General features: G+C 34.3%; 1 long non-coding RNA gene across 1 annotated transcript in view; it reads right to left on the reverse strand.

Annotated features, from left to right (window-relative positions):
- Nucleotides 1-1,005: 1,005 nt before the first annotated feature.
- The window catches only part of LOC140701143 (uncharacterized), a 33,292-nt gene continuing 10,800 nt past the window's right edge, over nt 1,006-23,497 (reverse strand). Inside the window, exons 2-3 of the long non-coding RNA XR_012080045.1 lie at nt 2,902-3,031; nt 1,006-1,313 (exon numbers count right to left, since the gene is read on the reverse strand). This is a non-coding gene — a long non-coding RNA (uncharacterized lncRNA). The remainder of the gene's footprint in view (nt 1,314-2,901; nt 3,032-23,497) is intronic.

The following is a 23,497-nucleotide window of genomic DNA, read 5'->3' on the forward strand; positions in this document are numbered from 1 at the left end:
CAAATTTTTATATCATTATATAATTCATTAATGTCACTGACCTATCTAGAGTCAACAGGAAAACTAACTGCTTTATAGAAACAAAAAAATTCAAAAACCTTGTTTGGAAATATATGTTTATACACAACCCTCCATCTTTTGGCTCCAGTTGAATTCTTAACTTGTCTTTCTGGGGTTGTTTGTGTCAAAGAACTGCCTACAGTTATTCTCAAATTAGTTTTGCTTCTCTACCATTTATTTCCATGTCATTAGTGGCATCAAAACTTGAGTTTGGATTTGCCACAGCCCATCCTTGAAACCTGTGTATTTCTGTCTTTGTAATGACCCTAATGACAGCTGATTTTCTTCCAAATGTGCAGAAAATATGTTTCTGTGGTCAAAATTATATAAAGAACCAAATGTTTACTTTCTATTATGTCTTATAAACACCAGTTGGTGTTAATATGACCATCACTATTCTTATTTTGGATCTGTTTTATTGCACAAGTCTTTTTTACCTCTGATGGAGTTTATTTCTAAAACATTATTTGTGTTAAGTAGTAATATAGTTCATTAGTTTCGTTCTTCACTGTTTTATTCCCAAGATATATGGATAAATAAATAGAGATGAAAAATATGTACATTCAAATACTGATGGAATCCAGGTCTGTTTAGCAAAAACACTTTAAAGCTCATAGGACATGTAGGTGAGTAATTTTTGGACCTGATGTGGGAAAGGATTTCATAAGTAAGACATAAAAGAAAAGTTTAGTAAATTTAACCACATTAAAATAAAAACACTTAAAGATGGTAAAGACACAGGTTATAAACTGTTTAACTATAAAAGGACATTTAAACAGACATCAACAAAGGATTCCTATCAGGAATACATAAAGAATTTGTATAAATCAATAAAAGCAGTATAAAAAGCTAGGGAAGAAACAGGATGACCAATAGGAATGTGTATTTCAAAGACTGGGAAACACACAAGGCCAATTAACATAGAAAAAGACCTGGAATCTAACCTGTAATTACAAAATCCAGTTGTTTCTTTTTATTTTCACTTCATTATTTTACAACATTGCATAAATCTTATCACATTCCTCAGTGAGTCTCCTTTCTTTACTGACTTGCAGTACATGTTCAATCACACTCCTCTGTACGTCAGAAAAATCCGTTTATGTTACAACCTTCTGCTTATTCTTAGTTCAACAGTTTCATTTAACAAACTTGTTTTATACACCTTTTGTATCCCAAGTGCTATGTGACTCATGGATGATAGGAAATGAAAAAGACATAGTCCTTGTTCTCCTTGTCCTCGAAGTGCTTATGATCTAGTGAGAGAAGAGAGGGACATAACAGGTCATTTTTAGCATGAACTTTCTCACCCAATGATTCTATCATACTAACATGATATATGAGTTCCTCTGTGAAGCCTTTCCAGAGCTTGTTTGTCAGTTGTCACAGACAATCTCGGTGGTATGGGTACCACTACTGCTTTGCTATCTGCTTTTTGTGGGAAGGGATGAAATTTTCATTTGGTCTAAGAAGAAGGCAACTAACCAAACATATAAAAATCATGTTCTACTTTTTATAATGAAAGTAATAAAAATATGTGGAGTTTTAATGCAAATAGAATCAATGGGAGAGACTGCTAAAAGGCAATTTCAGTGGAGCTAAATGATGGTCAAAATGGGTGTATTGTTAAGGGGCACTTGTTAGAAATGAGAGAAACATGATTAAATGTTTCTCCTGATGTGTGCAGAGACAGGAGGGCTGTGATTTGGCTCCAAAGAGGTCTCAGGATTTATAAACTTTGTTTCAAATCAACTAGAAATCATGAGAAAAGAAGTGGCTTCAATTTTAAAATATCAGCAACTATGGGGTATATAATGCTAAAGTCAGTGGTTATTGTACATATTAATCACATCTCCTGCGCTTGAGGAATTGCAACAGGAGAAAAAAAATAATATTTATATTACATAATTTCAAAAGTGCAGGAAATTAATAGAGGTGAGTCAGAGATCACAGTTATAAGATTTTTCTTTTAATTGAAGGAATATTTGGTGTGATTCTGCTTAGTTCTTGTGCAAAAAAAGGGTAAGACATTTTAGCATCTCTTAGAATGTATAATATTGCTGTAATGATGTGCGTAGCCAAATGAAAACTTAGAAATTATCTAAATCTGATATTTTCTCATATGCTTCAGTTGTAGGTGAACAGCATGAGATTGCAGTGTGGATAAGGAGAGACTATTTTCAATGTTTGTAAATATTTTTTGGAGAGTCATATTCTGAAGGGTTCAGGCACAGTATTTTGGGGGAAATATTCAAAAAGAACACTACTCCAAACTAGGAAATATGTAGGCTACAAAAATGGATTCTAAGTTAACCTGAAATCTGACCTAATTTTTGTTGTTTTCAAAAACATTTGTTATTTTTTAATTTATTCAACAAATATCTATATTACTATTTCTTGGCTATAATGCTAGTGACTATGTGTGTATGTTTGTGGCGGCTGGGTGATCACATAGGCATCTCTAACCTTGAAAAGCTTACAGTCCAGGATAAGGAAAAGACACGTGAACAGATGGTAACCCCGAAAGAAAAACAGTAGTGCAAATACCGAGGTCAAATATGAGTGTCAAAAATGCTCCCGGGAAGGAAGCAAGCTTGATTATGATACCGACTGGATATCGTGAAGAAGAGCATTGCAGGCTATTTGCTTTCGCCCAACTCCACCATATCCCACAACCAACCTGACTCCCATTCATTGCTCTGCTCCTCATTCATGTGTTCATTCTTTAGTACTGAGTCTCCGCACTACGTCAAGTTTCTACAAGCTGCTTGGTGGAGCTGACACTCTCTTAAAACTAAGACCTAAAACTTCCCACTTGAATCCACCCTTTTTAAACTAACTTACCCTTCTACTTCCATCATTTCTGTATTTTATTCCTAGGTATTTTAATGCCATGGCTGTCAGGAGCTCAGCTTTCCATTGTGGGCACAGTTGTCTACTGGCCCTTCTGATGCCCAAAACGATTTGAAGTGACCTGATGACAAATTTCATAAAGCCCTATAAATACCTAATCCTTCTCTCCATAAACCTTGAGTCACATTTATTTTGTCCATATTGCCCTCATACAGTTTTACTACTTAATTTTGTATCTTTCCTTGACCAAAGACTCATGCTGTTATTTCTCTCTTCTCCCTGTTAATAGTTTAATATTCTTATCACACATAGATAATTTTTCTTTTTTTAATAATTTTTTAAAAATTAAAAAAAGTTTTCCCCTTAATGGAGGCACTGGGTGCTGAACACTGGACCTTGTGCGTGCTAAGTATGCACTCTACCACTGAGCTAAGCTCCCCACGCCCAATATGTTTTTCTTTTTTAAAAAAATTATTATTATTATTTTATTGAAGTGTAGTCAGTATACAATGTTGTGTCAATTTCTGGTGTACAGAATAATAGTTCAGTCATACATATACATACATATATTCATTTTTGTTTTTTTTATAGGTTACTACAAGATATTGTATATAGTTCCCTGTGCTATACAGTATAAACTTGTTGTTTATCTATTTTATATATAGTAATTAGTATCTGAAAATCTCAAACTCCCAATTTATTCCTTCCCACCCTCTTCCTCCTCTGCTAACCATAAATTTGTTTTCTGTCTGTGAGTCTGTTTATTTTGTAAATAAGGTCACCTGTCTTTTTTTTAGATTCTACATACAAGTGACATCATATGGTATTTTTCTTTCTCTTTCTGGCTTCCTTCACTTAGAATAACATCTCCAGGTCCATCCATGTTGCTGCAAATGGCATTATGTTATCGTTTTTTATGGCTGAGTAGTATTCCATTATATAAATATAGAACAACTTTTTCTTAATGAGTAAAGTACTACTACAACTTACACATCCCTCATAGTATGCAAAGTAATCAGGAATTTTGCTATAATTGTATCCATGTCCACAAAATTAAACTTGGCAGCATAAGCAAAATGCATTTCAAAATGCCATTAGCTTCCCCCTTTCTTTTGTAACTTTGACACAAAACATTATTTGCAGGACTCTTTTAATGCATAATGGAAACTTTGTTCTTTGAATTGAAGGGAAATATTTTATTTCTAAAGATTCAAGAACGCTAAATAAGGAAAACTTGAAAAAAAGTTAGAGAAAACGTGTACATAAAGTTTGCCTTTCTCAAGAGATCCACAATCTAATTAAAGTAAGTTGATCTACCATTATTTTTAATCTTTTAATCAGGTGCTCTTTGCATTTTTTTCCATTTGAACAAACTTATATCTTTTAAGCTAATGAACCATAAAGTTACTGCTGGTCTGCAATGCTAAAAAGACAGACTTTCCAAATCATCAGGACTGTTCGGGTAACGTAAGTCAATTTCATCTGTGTAAAGTAGATCTCCCTATCAGGGCTTTTTGCTGCAGGTCTTTTAATTTCCCTACAGGTTTTTAACTCCATGATTTTTTTTTGTGATTAAGAGTTACATACTTGATGACAGGAGGCTCGCCAGGTAAATTGCTGCTGCCCACACTGCTAACAGCCAGCTAAGAGCTCTTCCTGAAAAGCTGGCTGCGTTGCCGAGCTGAAAGCAGAGAAATCTAAGCTTCCCTCTCCAGGGAACATGCCATCCTCTCAGACGTATAATTCACCTGGTTGATGAGCAAAGGTTTGCACTCGATAGACTCAAGAAACAATCTCATACTGTTGAAAGGTTTCAGATAAGGTGGAAGAGTATACAAAATTTAACACTGTCATTAAATTGAGGAGCTTTTCAGTTGACACTGTTGCAGGCAATGTTTAATTTCATTGGCAAAAAAGTAAAAAAAAGTAAATTAACTAAAAATCTTAGACAGAAAACACTGCTTCAAAGTAACCAGAACATACTTCCAGCAGTATGTGCACATTACTTTGCTGTGTTTTGCAAATGGGATGTTGATTATTGTTATTACATATTATAGATCTCTTAAAGGGGCATCTTTACCGTGGAGGGATGATGTTCACTTTCATTCATCTGCCTATGAGTTGTAGCTAAGAAGTATGATGGTTATGCTTAACATTTGCATCACTGTATCCTCAAAAACACCAAAATATAATGTTTCATGTTGTGTGATCAGGACTGAGTGTATCAACACACTTGCTTCAACCTCTCTTTAGGCTCCTGTAGACCACTTGTCATTATACTCTAAATTAAGGGATCTACTGCAAATGATTTTTTTAAAGAATAGAATTCTGATTCAGATTAGTGGACATATTCAGTGTCTGATTTTTATTCATAAAATATTAGGGATAGTTTATATGATGGTATGGTGTATATATAATAATGGAATGTATTTTCTGTGGGGAATTTTTAACTTTTAATAGGTAAACACTGGCACTGTTTCCAGTCCTTTGAACCAACAAACACCTTTAAAATGTTTGAAAAATACATGTTTATTTAGATAATTTTTAAATTTATAAAAAAGTAGAGAGGATGAAATAGACAACTGAACATACCCATCATCTATTTTCTATAATTATCAATATGCGGTCAATCTCTTTTATCTATAACTCAATCTTACTCCCTCTCAAATTATTTCAAGAAATTCTAGACATCTCATTATTTTATCTATAATAAGTCTTCATTTACATTCCTAAATCATGGACGCTTTTAAAAATATAACATAACTACAATACTATTATCACATCTAGAAATTACCAATAATTCCTTAACATTATCAACTATTCAGTGAGTATTTCTGAGTCTTTGGGTGTCTTATAAGTGGTTTTAGCTATCCATTTCTTTATGAGTTTTCACGTTGTATGGTGTGAATAAGGATCCAAATCAGTTTATGTATTGTAACTAGAGGTTATTTTCTAGAAGACTACCCGGGCCCATAGTATCTAGCACTTTTTAGGATATATTTTTACCATGGCTCATGACAATTATATTAAAATAATTCTAAGTTTTGGATAATTTCCTCAGTGGAATAATCAGATCTGAAAGTTATTTATTAATTGTTTGGAGATTTATATTGTGAGAGAGTTGCAATAAATATAATACTTAATACTTTTAACCCTTTAGATAACAGTATGTACTCCAAGAGAACCTGACAGTTTCAGTAGCTTCTGAAAAAAAATGATTACTTGAAAAAGAAGTGCAAATTAAGTCCAAAATAAGAAGAAGGAAGGAGATAATAAAGAAATAAACAGAAATCAGTGAAATAAAAAACAGGAAAGTAGAGAGAAACCAATGAGTTAAAAAGTTGGTTTTCTGACACTGACAATAAAATTGACAAAACTCTGGTTGGACAGATTAAACAAGAAGAAAGGAGGAAAAGATAGAAAAATAAAGGATGGACGGCAGGCAAAACACATTTTACCACATCAGGAATGAGAGAACTTCTTTATATATCCTACAGGTATTAAAAGTGTAATAATCGAGTATTAAAAAAAAACTTCCATCAACACATTCAACAAATGAGATAAAATAGCAAATTCCTTGAAATACACAAACTAACAAAGCTTACTCAAGACATGAATGCCCCTTATCTATTAATGAAATTAACGCCCCCCCAAGTCTAGATAGCGCCCCTTGTGAGTTCTACAAAATTTTGGAAGAAATCATATCAATTCTACACAAAATCTTTCAAACCATCAAAGACAAAAAGAACAATACCCAATTTCATCCATGAGGCTAGAATCATTCTGCTACCCTGCTATAAAAACCAAAGACACTGAAATAAACAAACAAGAAAATAAATAAATTATCACAATGGATGCAAAACGAACATTTGAAAGAAATCCACCCATTTATAATAAAAAAAATTCAGTTATTAAATTAGGAAAGTCCTCAACCAGATAAAAGGTATCTACAAAAAACTTAAAAATTAACAACACTCTTAATAGTGAAAGACTGAATGCTTTGTCTCAAAGATGCGGAAAAGGGGAAGACAGCTAAACACAATACTTCCAGGGCAACTGAGTGATAAGTAAATAAGTAGACGAAAATTCAGCCAAACTTAGAACTGCTTTCTCTTCAAAAGACAATGTTTTGAGAATAAAAAAGTCAGTCATATACTTAGTTAAACACTAAGTGGAAGAAGTGTTACAGTAAGTGACAAAGCCATTTACAAAAGAATACATGGTGCATATATTAAGTTTTCATAAAATAAGAAATACTAACTATAGTTATCTATTGCTATTTAAGCATCTTGATTTTTCCTGGTGCTAATAACCAAAGATTCCACCCAATTCCCAAAAGCTCAAGGTTTTCAGTCTGACATTTATATCTATTATCTTGCCTTTTAGTTCAATACCACAGTTTTTTTTTTTTATTCCATTCTCCAAAATCTCTCAGATGAGATACCAGAAAGTTTTGCCTCAATGATCCTATTGTAATGTCTCAGTTTAATCTGGCAAATCTCTAGTTTGAACTGAGTCAGAATCAATCAGAACCCCTACTCAAGAGGTACACCAAGGACTGAAGCAGTTAATTTTAGAAATAATTCTTGATTCAAAGATAGTTCAAGTGATTAAGCTCAATTTACATGCCTAGGATGTAACGTTTATACTTAAGTAAAGGCACTTTTAATTTTTCCTTCTCCTTTTTCATTTCATTGTGCTTAAAATCTCCAGGATTTCATTAAGAACATGGTAACTGTTTTAGCATCCTTTTAATTAAATTTCGGTTTCAATTAAGAGTTGTTTGTATTGACAAATACTTTGTTTCATTTTTTTGTTTCAGATATTTTGCTATGCTTTCTCCTCTAGGAAAAGTCAACTATTTATTATAGTTGTGGAATTACACTATCACCCAATGCTTTAATTCTTATCATTCAAATAGTTTTATGAAAATTATCAATAATAAGTAATCCTAGCACAAATACATAACTATTTTACTTGACCTTTCAATCCATACCATAAATTTTAAGTGCATTTAATAAAAAATAAAATAGGTCACACACATGTGCACACACGTGTGTATATAAAAGTTATTTTAAAATAACTGCATGAAGATGTTACATTTTTCATTTGAATCACCAACACATACAAAATTGACACTAAATATAGATATTCAGCACTTCCAGATTATTCAGGCCTTCTAACATTGGCTTAGAGTTCTATGATTTATGATGCAAACATGCTTTCAGGCTCAATCAATTACATCACTACAATATGTTTAAAATTTATTTTACATGTGTTCACACGACATAAATCTACGTTACAGAAGAGAATGCTTGTTGATTCAAGGCTTCCCGTCTTCTTTCCCTAAAGCTAAAGCCCTGTGTATTATGCTGAGAGTCTTTAGGGAATGTGCATACATGCACCTGTATTTATGTTTTATGTATGTATGCTTTAGCTGACATGTTTAGATTTAAACATTTTGAATGTGAATTTCTTCCACATTTCTTATTACTGATGTTCTTTAACTGAAATTTTAGAGTACATTTTTGTTTTGCTTTGTTTTGTATTTTGTATTTATATATTTTTATTGACGTATAGTCAGTTTACAATGTTGTGTCAATTTCTAGTGTACAGCACAATGCTCCATCGTACATGAACATACATATATTTGTTTTCATATTCTTTTTCACCATAAGTTACAAGATATTGAATACAGTTCCCTGCGCTATACAGTATAAACTTGTTCATCTATTTCATATATAGTAGTTACTATTTGAGAATCTCGAACTCCCAATCTATCCCTTCCCACACCCTTCCCCACTGGTAATCATAAGTTTGTTATCTATGGGAGTCTGTTTCTGTTTTGTAAATATGTCCGTTTGCCTTTTTGTTTTTTTCATTTAGATTCCACATATAAATGATATTATATGGTAGTTTTCTTTCTCTTTCTAGCTTACTTTACTTAGAATGACATTCTCCAGGTCCATTCATGTTGCTGCAAATGGCATTATGCTACTATTTTTATGGCTGAGTAGTATTCTACCATATAAATATACCACAACTTCCTTATTCAGTCATCTGTTGATGGACATTCAGGTTGTTTCCATGTCTTGGATATTGTAAACAGTGCTGCGATGAACATTGGGGTGCATGTGTCTTTTTGAATTAAGGTTCCCTCTGGATATATGCCCATGAGTGGGATTGCTTGATCATGTGGTAAGTCTATTTTTAGTCTTTTGAGAAATCTCCATAATGTTTCCCATAATGGCTGCACCAAGCTAAATATCCACCAACAGTGTAGGAGGGCTGCCTTTTCCCCACACCCTCTCCAGCATTTATTGTTTGTGGACTTTTGAATGACGGCCATTCTGACTGGTGTGAGGTGATATCTCATTGTAGTTCGGATTTGCTTTTCTCTAATAATTAGTAATACTGGGCATCTTTTCATGTGCCTGTTGGCCATCTGTGTGTCTTCACTGAAGAAATGTCTATTTAGGTCTTCCACCCATTTTTTTGATTAGGTTATTTGTTTTTTTCTTATTAAAGGGGTATGAGCTGTTTATATATTCTGGAAATTAAGCCCTGGTCAAATATTTTTTTCCCATTCTGTAGGTTGTTTTTTTGTTTTGCTTATGGTTTCCTTTGCTGTGCAGAAGCTTGTAAGTTTAATTAGGTCCCATTTATTTTAGCTTTATTTCTCTTGCCTGGTAGACTGCCCTGGGAGAACATTTTTGTTTTATTTTCTGTAGTTTCCTAGCTAATAATTATTCTCAGGAATTTCCATCATCATCCTCTCTATACTGATTTCCAAGACACTTTCTGTTCATTAGATTCTACAAGGCAACTGGCTTTCAGCTTACTTGTATATAATTACATACTGTAAGCATAACTGACATACCCTAAGTTGATCTGGAGATGCTTCAAGGTAGACGATCTTTTTTTTTTTTGTCCACTTTAAACTGTAATAGATGTGAACATATCTACATGATGATTACTTTTCTAGAAAGATATCAGATTATTTCAAGCATAGTGGTTTATCTATGTATGAAACAATGCTTCCTGAGCTTTTAAATGGATTTCCAGGGTTTGAAAATATGTCCCCAAATTTAACAATTAAATAAGTACTACAAAATTTAATGATTTCTTATTAATATCCCAAATCACAAAATGCTAGAAATTACAGCTGAGGTTTCATTAACTGAACATTGACTGAATATCTACTCTATGCTAAGCACTGTTTTAAGTGCTTCATAAAGGTGTGTGATACCTTATTCTTTTGGTGCTTTCTCTCTTGTGAGTAAAAATATTGCTGTAAAGATAAACTGTCCTTCAAATAGAGATTAATGATATAGATATAATAGAACAGGGTATGAGGAAAGAATGATGGAGGTGAAACTTATAAAGGCAGCTCCGGGATGGTCTCTATGAAGAGCAATATTGGAGCTGGGACCTGATGGAGGAGAGAAAGCAGATAATGGGGAAATCTTGGGAGGGGCAATTCAGGTAGACATAATAGAAGGTTCAAAACCCTAAAGATGCAGTGAGAGACTGAAAAGGGGCCAATGTACAGGGCATACAGGAGAGAGTATTTGTAAAGGTTGCTGTGGGAAAGATAGAGACAATGTGATGCAAGCTTTTTCTCATAGAACATGGCATGGGCTTTGGATCTTATGAAAATAGTAATGGGACGTCATAGGTGATAGTTTAGTCATTATTTGATGCAACTCTATCATGAAAATTGCTATTCACCTAACCCAAACACCCAAACTATTAGATACAGTGCCAAACTACAACAGGAGTTACTGTATCACTTGACATTCTATCACAATTGTTCGGTATATACAAATATTTATGAAAATAATTATATTCCCATATTATGCCCCCTTATCTGGTATTTGTCACTTTTTAAATAGCATCTCTTAGAATATTTACGGTGTCAGTCCATTTCTTTTATCTTACATAGCATAATCCTTTACTAAATTGTACAATCATGGAGGTAAAACTAAAGTGTCTCCAATATTCAGTGCCATGATCATACAGATAGTGATCATATCTTAGTTTGATGACCAATGGATCAAAAAGAGATGCTGAGGTGAGCAGAAATGAATAACAGTCCTGAAATGTTCACGTACAGCCATCATTTCATTATTCAGAATTTGCTATGGGCTAATAATGATTTAGATCTTTGAACTAAATTGTTTATTCGCTTGCTGTTGGGCTACTGCATTTCTTAAAAGTGTTCTTACCTATGTGGGGAAAGGAAAAAGAGAGGAAGAGAAATATTAATCAAAGAATTAATCAGGGTAACCAGTATATCCTGAACCTAAGAGTTCAGTTATGGATTTTACTGGGCCACCTCAAGTAGTTTGGCAAAAAGCAGTTGTCTGCTGCCTTGTGTGTAAAGACAATCTGGACCTTCTGTATAACTTCTAATAGTTTACCTTTATGTAGCTATTGATATGGTTAGATTTAAAACTATTAGCTTGATTTTTTCCCTATTTATTCCATCTTGTTTCCCCTTTCTTCTTTTTCTGCCTTCTCTTTGATTGACTATTTTGAACATAATTTTATTTTGTTTCCTTTTTTGAGGGGGTTTATTAGCTATAACACTTTGCCTTTTTTCTTAGTTTTTGCTTTAGGGCTGATAGCACAGATCTTTAACTCATCATAGTCTACCTTCAAGTGTTGTACCACTTCACATGGTATAAGAACCATAAATAGTATATTTTCACTTGCCTTCTTCTGACCTTTGTGCTTTTGTTGTCATACATTTTCCTTTGGGGGGGTACTCTAGGAGATGGCTATGTGGAAAGAGATTTCTGTTTTGTGATGATACTCTATTTGTAAGACACCAATAAATTACAATATACACAGGCATTATTCTGGAGAAGTAAATGTTTTCTCCACAGTTCTTCTGTCTTATAATTTATAATTTACCTGGGGCTACCCTGGGGCAGATGTAGGGCATTGTTTATTCTTTATTTCAGCTATTCAGTGCCTAAAACGATGGAGTTTAATAAATCTCTGAATCTCAAGTCAATCAGTTTACAAATCTCTTTAAGAGAACATTTTCTTCTGAACTATCCCGGAAAGTTGACTTTGTTAGTGAATTAGTTTTGTGCAATTTTATAGTTTTGGGGGAGGGAAAAACCAGTAGATATGATAAATTTATGGACAGCATTATTTTCCTATTGATCAGTTATATTTTGCTATTTGTTTATTAATATTTACGACCATCACAATCACGTACACACAAAAAGATCTGATACAATTTTCCAGGAGATTAAGTGTAAACACAATAAATTAAATAGGGAAAAGGACAGTATCAGAATTTAATGATCTTTTTCTTGCCATGCTGAATAGAGGTTACAGATTTTTATCTTCAGATTTAAGCCAGTGACATATTCAAGTAGAGAATCCAGGATTTGTTGATAGAAGAAAAGCGCTCCCGTGCTTGCATGAAGAATAAACCTTGGGTGCTTTAATATAGGATGTTTGCTTACATAAAATGTTTATCATATAATAGATTGCTTGTCCTACTTCGACCCTGAAATTCAACTCTAAAGCAAATTTTGTTATGCAGGACTCACACAAAACTGCTTACACATCTGTCATTGTCCTTTACAAGGCAAGCTTTAAGTCTGTACTATATTTATTATGCAAATTCCTTTGAAATCTGTGGTGCAGGTGCCTCATGCCTTTCAAAATTAGTTTGCATATTAAATGTAGCATAGAAAATGATGGCCCACCAACTTTAGCTGCTTTGGTTTTAATGAGAGACTGTAGAATAAAATGTCTTGGATATTCAGAGTAATTCACACACAATGGAAACAATTTATGGAAAATACTCTAGGACACCCTTTGTTTCATACTATACAAGTTGAAGAAAGAAGCTGTAACCCAAACACATTTTCCTCAATTGTTTCCTTTTATTTGAAAACTATCTGAACAAGAAAAAAATGTGCAATCCTTGCTAGAAGCACGTTTGGGTGATTGAGTTACTTTTTTTTTTAATGTACTTTTTTAAGTGAAAAAATTGCCTCAGGATGCCAAATATACTTTTCTCATGACTGTATAATGAAAATGGACAAATGCTTTATGCAAATATTTATCAGAAAAATAAATCACTAGAGCATTATTTTTTAAACAGAATGAATTTAAATAAAGTGTAAATCAGCAAATAAATTGATGCATAATTTCAAGCATTTCAGAAATGGAATAATTACTTTAGTGCCCGCTCCCATGATGAAATCTGAATTGCATGACCGTAACAGAAAATTTTATTTTTTAAAATATGTGCAGGTAGTTGGAGGAGGGATGAATAGGTGGAGCACAGAGATTTTTAGGGCAGTGAAAATACCCTGTATGGTACCATGATGATGGATATGTATCATTGTGTATTTGTAGCCTAATCACCAATTTTTTTGGTGATTTTGATATGTCAATATGGGTATATTAACTACAGCAAATGTCTCTGCTGGGGGATATTGAGAATGGGGGAAGCGATGCATAGGGGATAAGAGGGCATTTGGCAATTCTCTGTAATTTTCTCTCGGTTTTTCTGTAAACCTAAAACTGCTCTAAAAAACTGTCTATTAAAAAAGTACTTCCAAGGTAGTATTTAAATGCCATTTAAAAAGATAACTCAGTAGTACTTCTCGTTTCAGCTCTAATATTTAAAGAGCTTGGAAGTCATCACGCCATTCTTTCAAGAAGTAATCACTGAATAACCTGAAAATCAATGATTTTTCTTGGACTAATAAGAGAACTGAGGTTTCAGGTATTTTTTTTTTAATCTTCTCTTGTTTTCTTCACTAACCTATTCGTTTTTAGTAGCATATTGTTTAGCCTCCAAGTGTTTGTGTTTCTAGTAGTTTTTTTTTTTCTTATAGTTGATCTTTAGTCTCACAGCATTGTGGTAGGAAAAGATGCTTGATATGATTTTAATCTTCTTAAGTTCACTGAAACTTATTTTGTGGCCTATCATGTCATCTATCCTGGAGAACAGCCCATGTGTACTTGAAAAGAATGTGTATTTTACTGCTTTTGTTATATATGTATGCATGTATATATCTATTAAGTCTATTTGATCTAATGTGTCATGTAAGTTGAGTGTCTCCTTACTGATTTTCTGCCTGGAGGACCTGTCCATTGATATAAGTGGGATCTTTAGGTCTCCTGCTATTATTGTGTCACTGTCAACTTCTTATGCTTATTAATATTGCCTTTATATATTTCGGTGTTTCTTTGTTGGGTCCACAGATATTTACAGTTATTCTATCTTCTTGGATGAATCCCTTAATAATTATGCAGTGTCTTCCTTTGCCTCTTGTTACAGTCTTTGTTTCAAAGCCTATTTGGTCTGATACAAGATTTGCTATCCCAACTTTCTTTTTGTTTCCATTTGCAGGGAATATCTTTTGGTGCCTTTCACCTTCAGTCTGTGTTTGTTTAGAGCTGAACTCAGTCTCTTTTAGGCATCATATACATAGGTCCTGTTTTCTGTATCCATTCAGCCACTCTGTCTTTTGACTGAAGCATTTAATCCATTTACCATTAAAGTAATTATTGATAGGTATGTACTTACTGCTATCTTGTTAATTGTTTTCATATTGTTATTGTAGTTCTTTTGTGCTCCTTTATTTTTCTTTTGCTCTCTTCTGTTATTTGATGACTTATCTTTAGTGTTATGTTTGGATTCTTTTCTCTTTTTATATGTGTATCTATTACAGGTTTTTGGTTTGTGGCTACCATGGGGTTTATATATAGTAGCCTATACATACAAATATATATACATGTATGTGTGTGTGTGTGTGTGTATGTATATGATTAGTTTGTTGATCTCAAGTTCTAACACATTCTGTCAACCCTGTATTTTTACTCCCTTCCTCCACTTTTAATGTTTTTGATATTACATTTTACATCTTTTTGTTTTACCTGTTAACTACTTACTGTGGAAATTGATTATTTTACTCCTTTTTAATCTTTTAATCTTCCTACTAGCCTTATAAGTGATGGATCTACTACATTTACTGTATATTTGCTTTACCAGTGAGATTTTTCTTTTTCTTATTTCCGTATTTCTCATTGTGGTCTTTTCTCTTCTGCTTAGAGAAGTCCCCTTAATATTTCTTGTCAAGCCAGTTCAGTGGTGCTGAACTCTTAGCTTTGTTGTTTGTAAATCTCTTTATTTCTCCTTCAAATCTGAATGATACCCTTGCTTCACAGAGTATTTTTGGTTGTAGGTTTTTTCCTTTTATCACTTTATATGAATTGTGCCTTTCCCTTCTGGCCTGAAATGTTTCTGTTGAAAAGTCAGCTAAGAGTCATATGAATGAGTTCCATTATATGTAACTAGTTGCTTCTCCCTTTCTGCTTTTAATATTTTTCTCTTTATCTTTAATTTTTCCATTTTAACTACAATGTGTCTTAGTGTAGTCTTCTTTGGGTTAATCTTGTTTGGAAATCTCTCTGCATTCTGGACCTGGATGTCTGTTTCCTTTCCCAGGCTAGGGAAGTTTTAAGCATTTATTTCTTCAAAAGTGTTCTCTGACACTTACTTTCCCTCTTTTCCTACTGGGACCCTATAATGCAAATGTTTATACATTTCATGCTGTCCCAGAGGATTCTTAAAGTGTCCTCCTTTTTTAATCCTTTGTTGTTGTTGTTGTTGTTCAGTTTGGGTGATTTCCATTTATCTGTCTTCCAGTTCACTGACCCATTCTTTTGTATCATCTAATCTACTTTTGAATCCTTCTGGTATATTGTTTATATAAATTATTGTATTCTTCAGGTCTGTTGGTTCTTCTTGGACTCTTTTTGAGTAGATTACTTATCTACTTCATTTCTCCTTTGCAGGTTTTATCTTGTTCCTTTGTTCGGAGCGTATCATTTTGTCATTTTATTTTGCTAATTCTATGTATTTATTTGCATTTATTAGGTTATTTGGTTACATTTGTTCAATTTTAGAGAAGTGGACTTATGTAAAAGATGTCTTAGGGGGCCCAGCAGCACACTCCCCTCTGTTCACCAGAACTATATGATTGAAGAGTGACTCGTATGTAGGCTGAGGGGGCCCTTCTGTTTTGGCAAGGCCAACTATTGTGGGTGTGCTTCTAGGTGGGGCTGTGGATGCCCTGGCTGGCTTCCATGCTCTTCCTTGTGCAGAGGCTACCCATCATTGTTGAGCAAGACCGATCAAGGCATAGCTGGCTGTGTTGTCCATAAAGTCCTGGGGTTGGTGCTGGCCTGACGGCAGGAAGGCCAGTCCCAGAGTGGCTCACTGCAGCACTAGGAGTTTCTGGTACTGGTGTCTGCCAGTTGGTTGACAGCAGTGGGTCCTGGCATGGTTGGGTCCAGAGTCTATGGGATCTTGAGTCTGGTACCAGCCCACAAGTGGGTGGGGCTGGGGCCAGGGTGGCAGACTGTGGGCCCAGGTGTCCTGGGGCTGCTAACAGGCCACTGGTTGGTGGGACTGTGGCCTTGAAAGTCCTGAGGCTACTGTTATCCCTCTGGTGGGTGAGGCTTGTCCCACAGGGGCTGGCTAGGAGGCCTGAGGGAGCCCAGGGCTGGTCTTGTTCTGTTGGTGGGCAGGGCTGGGTCCCAAGGAGACTGGCTGCTCACCTGGGTATCTTAGGAATGGTGTCTAATGGCTGATTGGTAGGGTCGTGTCCTGGTGCTAACAGTCGAGGGAAAACTCCAAAATAGCACTTACCAGCACCAATGAACTCATGGTAGAACAAGCTGCAAAAATGGCTGGCAGAGCATGTATGTACCTAGGGGTGTCCCAGTGGCCTCCTGCTTCTCTGAGAGGTTTCTCCAAGATCAGCAAGTGGGCCTGACCCAGGCTCCTTTCAAATTACTGCCTCTGCACTGGGTCTCAGAGCATGCTAGAATTTGTGTGCCCCTTTTAAGAGTGGAGTCTCAGTTTTCTTCTGCCCTCCAGCTCTCCCGTTTGTAAGCCCTGCTGGCCTTCAAAGCCAGGATGTTCTGAGATCTCATCTGGAGTAGGACCTCCAGGCTGGGAAGCCAATGTGGGACTCAAACTCCTTGCTCCTTGGGGAGAACACGTGCAATTGTGATTATCTTCTTGTGGGTTGCCAACCCCAGACAGTGGGCTTTGAATATACCCTGTCTCTGCTCCTCCTACCCAACCTGTTTTGGTACCTTGTTTAGTTGTAGAAAATCTTTTCTGTTAGACTTCTCATCTATAGTTGCTCTATAAATTGTAATTTTGGTGTGCTTGTGCTGGGAGGAAATGAGGTCAGAGTCTTCCCATTTCACCATCTTGGTCAAGACTTCTGAATTCTAAAACATAGTTATTTTAAATCCTCTGCCTAACGATCGAAAAATATGCAGTTTATCTGAGACTGGTTTAAATGTTTCCTTTTTCCTTCACACTGAATTTTTTTTTCCTTTCCCTTGATTTTCAGGAATTTTTTGTTGAAAGGTGACCATGATGTATCATGTAATAAGCACTGACATAATCTGACATTTAATGTGAATTTGCATGTTAATTTGGCTGGGAACTGTGCTGTATTTACTGTGTGCTATAGTGTAGGTGCCAGAAATTTCATTTTACTCTAATTTCCTTGTTTTTGATTGTTTATTTTTCCTTTTGCTTGTTGTTTTTAGGTTTCTTTAAGAAATTCTGCTAGTGTTTGTCTTGTTCTCTCTCAGCTGCAATCCACTGTAATTAGGCTGAAGCTTGCTGATGTGGTGATAAAGTTTTGGGAAGGAGAAAAGTGTTCTATCATGATTAAATCTCAGCTTTTAGTGGACTCTGGCTATGATCTTTAAAGTTGTTTCTTATCTTTTCTTCTCTGCTTAAGTGAGATAGAAAGTCTAATTTGGAGTTTACTAATTACCCTTCCCCAGGTCATAGGAAGTCTTTGGTAATGTTGATATCCTTGGAAGTCAAGCCTTGGTTATGAAGAAAACTTTAGCGTATTTCAAAATGGTGACTTGTTTCCTTCCCCTGCTAAAACACAGATTTTCCTCCAATTTTTTTCATGAGAATCTGATGGCCAAACCCACAATGGTTTAGGGGCTTCTGTAAAACTGGTCCTAGTAGTTTTTGTTTTGTTTTGTATTATATTGTTATTGAGATTTTATTTTTTTCAAGCAGTTCTAGGTTAATAGCAAAATTGAAGGGCAGTACAGAGATTTCCCATAGACCTCTGGCTCCATAGATGTATAGCTCCCTCCCCATTATAAATATCACCTAACAGTATGGTACATTTTTTACAACTGATAAAATTATGTTCATACAACATAATCCCCAATGTTCATAGTTTATGTTACAGTTAACTTCTGATTTATAATTCTATGGATTTGGACAAATGTATTCAATGTTATGGTAGCAGACAGAATATTTTCACCCCTAAAAATCCTCTGTACTTTGCCTATTCATTCCTCTCCTAACAAAGCCTCTGGCCACCACTGATTTTTTTTACTGTCTCCATAGTTTGCCTTTTCCAAACTGTCATATACTTACAATCATTTAATAGGTAGTCTTTATTAGATAAACAATTTCACTTAGTAATATGCATTTAAGTTTCCTCCATGTCTTTTCATGGTTTGTTAGCTCATTTTTTTAGCTATCAAATAATACTGCACTGTCTAAAAGCACCATGGTTTATTTATTAATTTACCTACTGAAGGGCACTCAAATTGCTTCCAAGTTTTGGCAATTATGAATAAAGTTGTTATAAACATCCTCATACAGGTTTTGTGTGGATGCATTTTTTATTTCTTTTGATAAATACCAAGTATTTTTCTTCTTTCAGGTCAGTTAGGATCTGATAAGACCCCAGCAGATTAGGCTCTGGTTAACTAGTTTTCCCAGAGACGAGGTTTGCTGAGAAGAACAGAGTGTTCTGATGCATTTCAAAATGGTTCCTTTCCTCCTCTCTCTGACAGAGGCGCACGTTTTGTTTTGTTTTGTTTTGTTTTGTTTTCTGTGATAGTTGGTGTGCAACCTGTTCAAGATCCTAGTGATAAATTTCACAATATTGAAGGGGCACTTCTACTATGACTGAGTCCCTCTGGAGTTTCTAGCTCTCAGGATTGTCTGCATTGAGCTTCCAGCAATTTGTCAGTTACAGTTCAGGTTTTCCTTTCCTAGCACTGCTTCCTGTGGTTGTTTCCAACCATAATTCTCTGCTCTGCTAAGCAGTGAGTTCTGTCTGTAACCACTTGTCTTGTCTCTCCAATCTTGCAGGCAGCAGTTTGCTTATGGATCCAAGAATAGTTGTTGATGTTTCAGTTTACTCAGCGTTTTACTTGGTAGGCGAAGTGGCAACTGATAAGCACCTTCCATGTGGAACTGGAAACCTCCCCATTTGTTTTTAACTCTCAAGACAGTCCACACTCAACCTCCAGCAATTCTTCAAAGTTTCTGTTTAGTTATTCCTACTGGCTCTAGTGGCTTCTGCTTCAGGTAAGCTGATCTCGGCAGCAATTTTCTTTATATACTTGTCTCTCCAGGTTTTGAGATGGCAGTTTTCCTTGCTACTTCAATTCTCTGATGGATCTGAGAAGGGCTAAGTGTCCCAGTATGTAATGTGAACAAGAATTGCCTAAGCTGTGGTTCTTTAACTTGGCTGAAGAAGAATGACCTGGGGAGCTCTTAAAAAAACACCAAAGATGCATACCAGACCAATTAAACCAGAGTCTCTGAGAGTGACACTCAGACATTCATGTATGAACAGCTCCTCTGGTGATTGCTACACAAAGTCAGGATTGAGATCCAGACCCTAGAATTTGGAGCAGGGTGTCTAGACTAAGACACCTGGGTTTGAATCATGCCCCTGGGGCTTACTATCAATGTGCAGCAGGACAAACCAGTATGCCACTCTGTGTCATAGTTCCCTCATCTAGAATAAGAGCATCATATGCATCTCATAGTTTTTAGTTTTTGGAACATAGTAAGTGCTTATAATGTGCTCACTTTCATTTTTTAAAATTATTATTCTAGACTTGGACAATGAACTGAGTATTAGCAGGGCCCTAGGAATTTTCTGTGTGCTCCACCCTAATGATGTACTGTTCTCCATTTCCATGAGAGATTATTAACATGAATATTTTATTTACTATTGGCTTTTTTGCTTTATAATATTCCTACTTTAGAGTTGTGTTACATTTGTACACCTAAACAGTAAATTGCACCATATTTATGTTTTAAAATTTTCCGAAAACAGAATCATACTACAGGTAATCTTTTGTGTTATATTTGCCTAATCCACATTGTTTCATTGTTTTTTGATATTTACTTAATCTACTTTTTTTGTGATATTTACTTGTCTTATCACAAGTATCTATAGTTCATTCATTTAGAGGGCTCCACAGTAACCCATTTTATGAATATGCCACAATTAGTGTATCCATTCTACTGTTAATGAACATTTGTTCTATTTGCAGTTATTTTGTTGTTTTTATGGAGAACAAAAGTCTAAAAATATTCTTGAACATGAATCATGGTACATGGTCACAAGAAATTACTTTAGAGGATATATACCTAAGCATGGAATTCTTGAGTCGTAAGTTATGCATAGAGTTGGTTTTTTAAGCAACACCAAAATGTTTAATAAATTGGTTTTACTATTTTTCACTTTTAGTGGATGATTGTAAACATTACTCTGCATTCCTGTTATCCTTTGACGTTATATGATTAAAAAACTTATGTCTCATTAACGGGTATAGATTATATTACGTCTCCCTTTTTTTAAGTGCCTACTGAGGTCTTTCGATCATTTTCTACTGAGGGATTCCTATTTTTCTTTACTTTAAGGTTTTTTTCTTTTTTTTTTTGAGGTAAATGCTGAGTATCAATTCTTTTTCTGTCACATCTATAGTAAATAACTTCCAGTCTATGGAATGCTGTTTCACTCTTCTACAGAATCTATTTGAAAAAAAAAAAAAAGTTTCTTATTTTCTTAGATCAGTATTCCAAAGCAAAAGAAATAAAGGCAAAAGTAAATACATGGGACCTAATGAAACTTAAAAGCTTTTGCACAGCAAAGGAAACCATCAACAAACACAAAGACAACCTTCGGAATAGGAGAAAATATTTGCAAATGATATGGCAGACAATGGGTTAATTTCCAAAATATCCAAACAGCTCATATAACTCAGTATCAAAAAAAACAAACAACCCAGTCAAAAAGTGGGCAGAAGACTGAAGCAGACATTTCTTGAAAGAAGGCATACAGATGGCCAACAGGCACATGAAAAGATGCTCAACATCACTAATCATTAGAGAAATGAAAATCGAAACTACAATGAGATCTCACCTCACACTGGTTAGAGTGGTCATCATTAAAAAGTCCACAAAAATGATAAATGCTGGAGAGGGTGTGGAGAAAAAGAAACCCCCCACATTGTAGGTGGAAATGTAAACTGATGCAGCCACTATGGAAAACAGTTTGGAGTTTCTTTAAAAAACTAAAAATAGAGATAACATAGGACCCAGCAATCCCACTTCTGGGCATATATCCTAAAAAGATGAAAAGTCTAATTTGAAAAGATACATGCATCCCAATGTTCATAGCTGCACTGTTTACAATAGCCAAGACATGGAAACAAACTAAGTGTCCATGAACAGATGAACGAATAAAGAATATGTGGCATACACACACACACACACACACACACACACACACACACACACACACACTACGGTATATTACTCAGCTGTAAAAAGAATGAAATACTGTCAATTTGCAGCAACATGATGGACCTAGAGAATATCATACTACATGAACTAGGTCAACAGAGAAAGACAAATATTATATATTACTTATACATGGAATCAAAAAATAATACAAATTAACTCTTTATAAAACAGAAACAGATTCACAGACATAGAAAACAAACCCATGGTTACCAACGAGGAAAGGAATGGGAGGAGGGATAAATTAGGGGTATGGGATTAACAGATACACACCACTATATATAAAATAAATAAGCAACAAGTATATATTGTATAACACAAGGAACAAAATTTAATATTTTGTAATAACCTATAATGGAAAATAATCTGAAAAATATGCTTATATAATTGAATCACTTAGCTATACACCTGAAACTATACAATACTGTAAATCAATTATACTTCAATTTAAATAGTTCTTAAACTTTAATAGAATGTGTCAAAACTTTTCTTTATATTTTATATTTTCTTGCATACATCTTATTCAAAAACTGACTGAGAATTTAGACTAAGTCTAAAGTTATTTCCTTAAAAAAAAACTACATTACAAATTTTTCCTCTGTAATGTTTTTAAAATATTTGTTTTACTTTCCTCATTTTGATCTTTAACTTACCCTAAATTTTTTTGGATATGATATGAAATAGGAGTCTTACATTCATTTTCTACATATCTAAATATTCCATTATTTTTAATAGCCTATCAATTTCCTTACCATTCTGTCAACTCACTCTGAGATAAATCAAATTTTCCTTTATGTATTTCCCCCCATGGAGACTCTATTCTGTTCCATTGATCTATCCCTGCATCAGTACCAATTGCCTTAATTACTAAAGTTTTACCTCTTGATATCTGGTAGAAAAATACCCCTCACTCTCTGCTTGTTTTCTTTTTCTTAAAATGTACTTTGGTGAAATGTAGTGCATCTTTTCAGAGAGAAGGTTTACATTAATGAAGGCCCTTATACGTTTTTCATACGGAAAGGAGAAGCAGACTTCTAGAATTTTTATGATAATCCTAAAATAATAGAAAAGTTCTTCCATACTTATTTCTACATTAAAATTTGTCTCTAGGCTTTTCCTCCTCAGGGTAAATGTAAATTAGTTTCTTAACTTGTTCAATGTTGTCTGATGTTTAGTTTGTCAATATAGCTTACTTCTGCTTTTCACAACATCTTCCCTGTTCTAGAAATAATATACATATATCCTCAAGGTTCTTCCTGTCATTTCTATAAAAAAAAGTTTAAATCACTTGAGTAATATATATTTAGTTACACTTCCTCCAGCAATATTTAGATGGCTGTAACTTTTTCTACACGTTAAAAGGTTTATTCTGTAATTCCACACTACAGTAGGCACATCTTAAAATAGAGATACACGTCAGCATTTACAATTTTTCTTAGAATAATGCATACCTGTTTGAGAAGAATGAATATACTGACTGAATGAAAAAACAATGGTTGTGTTATATTTTGTTATATCCTGTGGTTTAATCTGGATAAGAGGCAATCCAGTTAGCATTAACAAAATGTTCATATTCTTTTAAACAGATTATGGAATTTAAAAACAAATTTACAAATTGCAAATACAGAAAAATAGTGAGTAAATTTTTTACAATTTTAATACTTACATTTATAGGACTCTAATAATAGATGTAACTTTAATATTTGGGTACAACTTATATAAATATGTGTGTGTGTGGATGTAATGTCTACAGAAAAGTATGACAGTAAAAAGTTCATTTAATACATATTTACTGAACATGTAATATGTACCAAGACCTGAGTTTGCCATCATTTAGTATAGAATAGATGAAAAATACGTATCTCACAAACTTAGGTATCTTCCAAGTTAATGAAATTGATTGAACATAATGACTATCCTGTAGTATAATAC

The sequence above is a fragment of the Vicugna pacos genome, chromosome 14 (assembly GCF_048564905.1).
Source record: "Vicugna pacos chromosome 14, VicPac4, whole genome shotgun sequence".
Classification (NCBI taxonomy): domain Eukaryota; kingdom Metazoa; phylum Chordata; class Mammalia; order Artiodactyla; family Camelidae; genus Vicugna; species Vicugna pacos.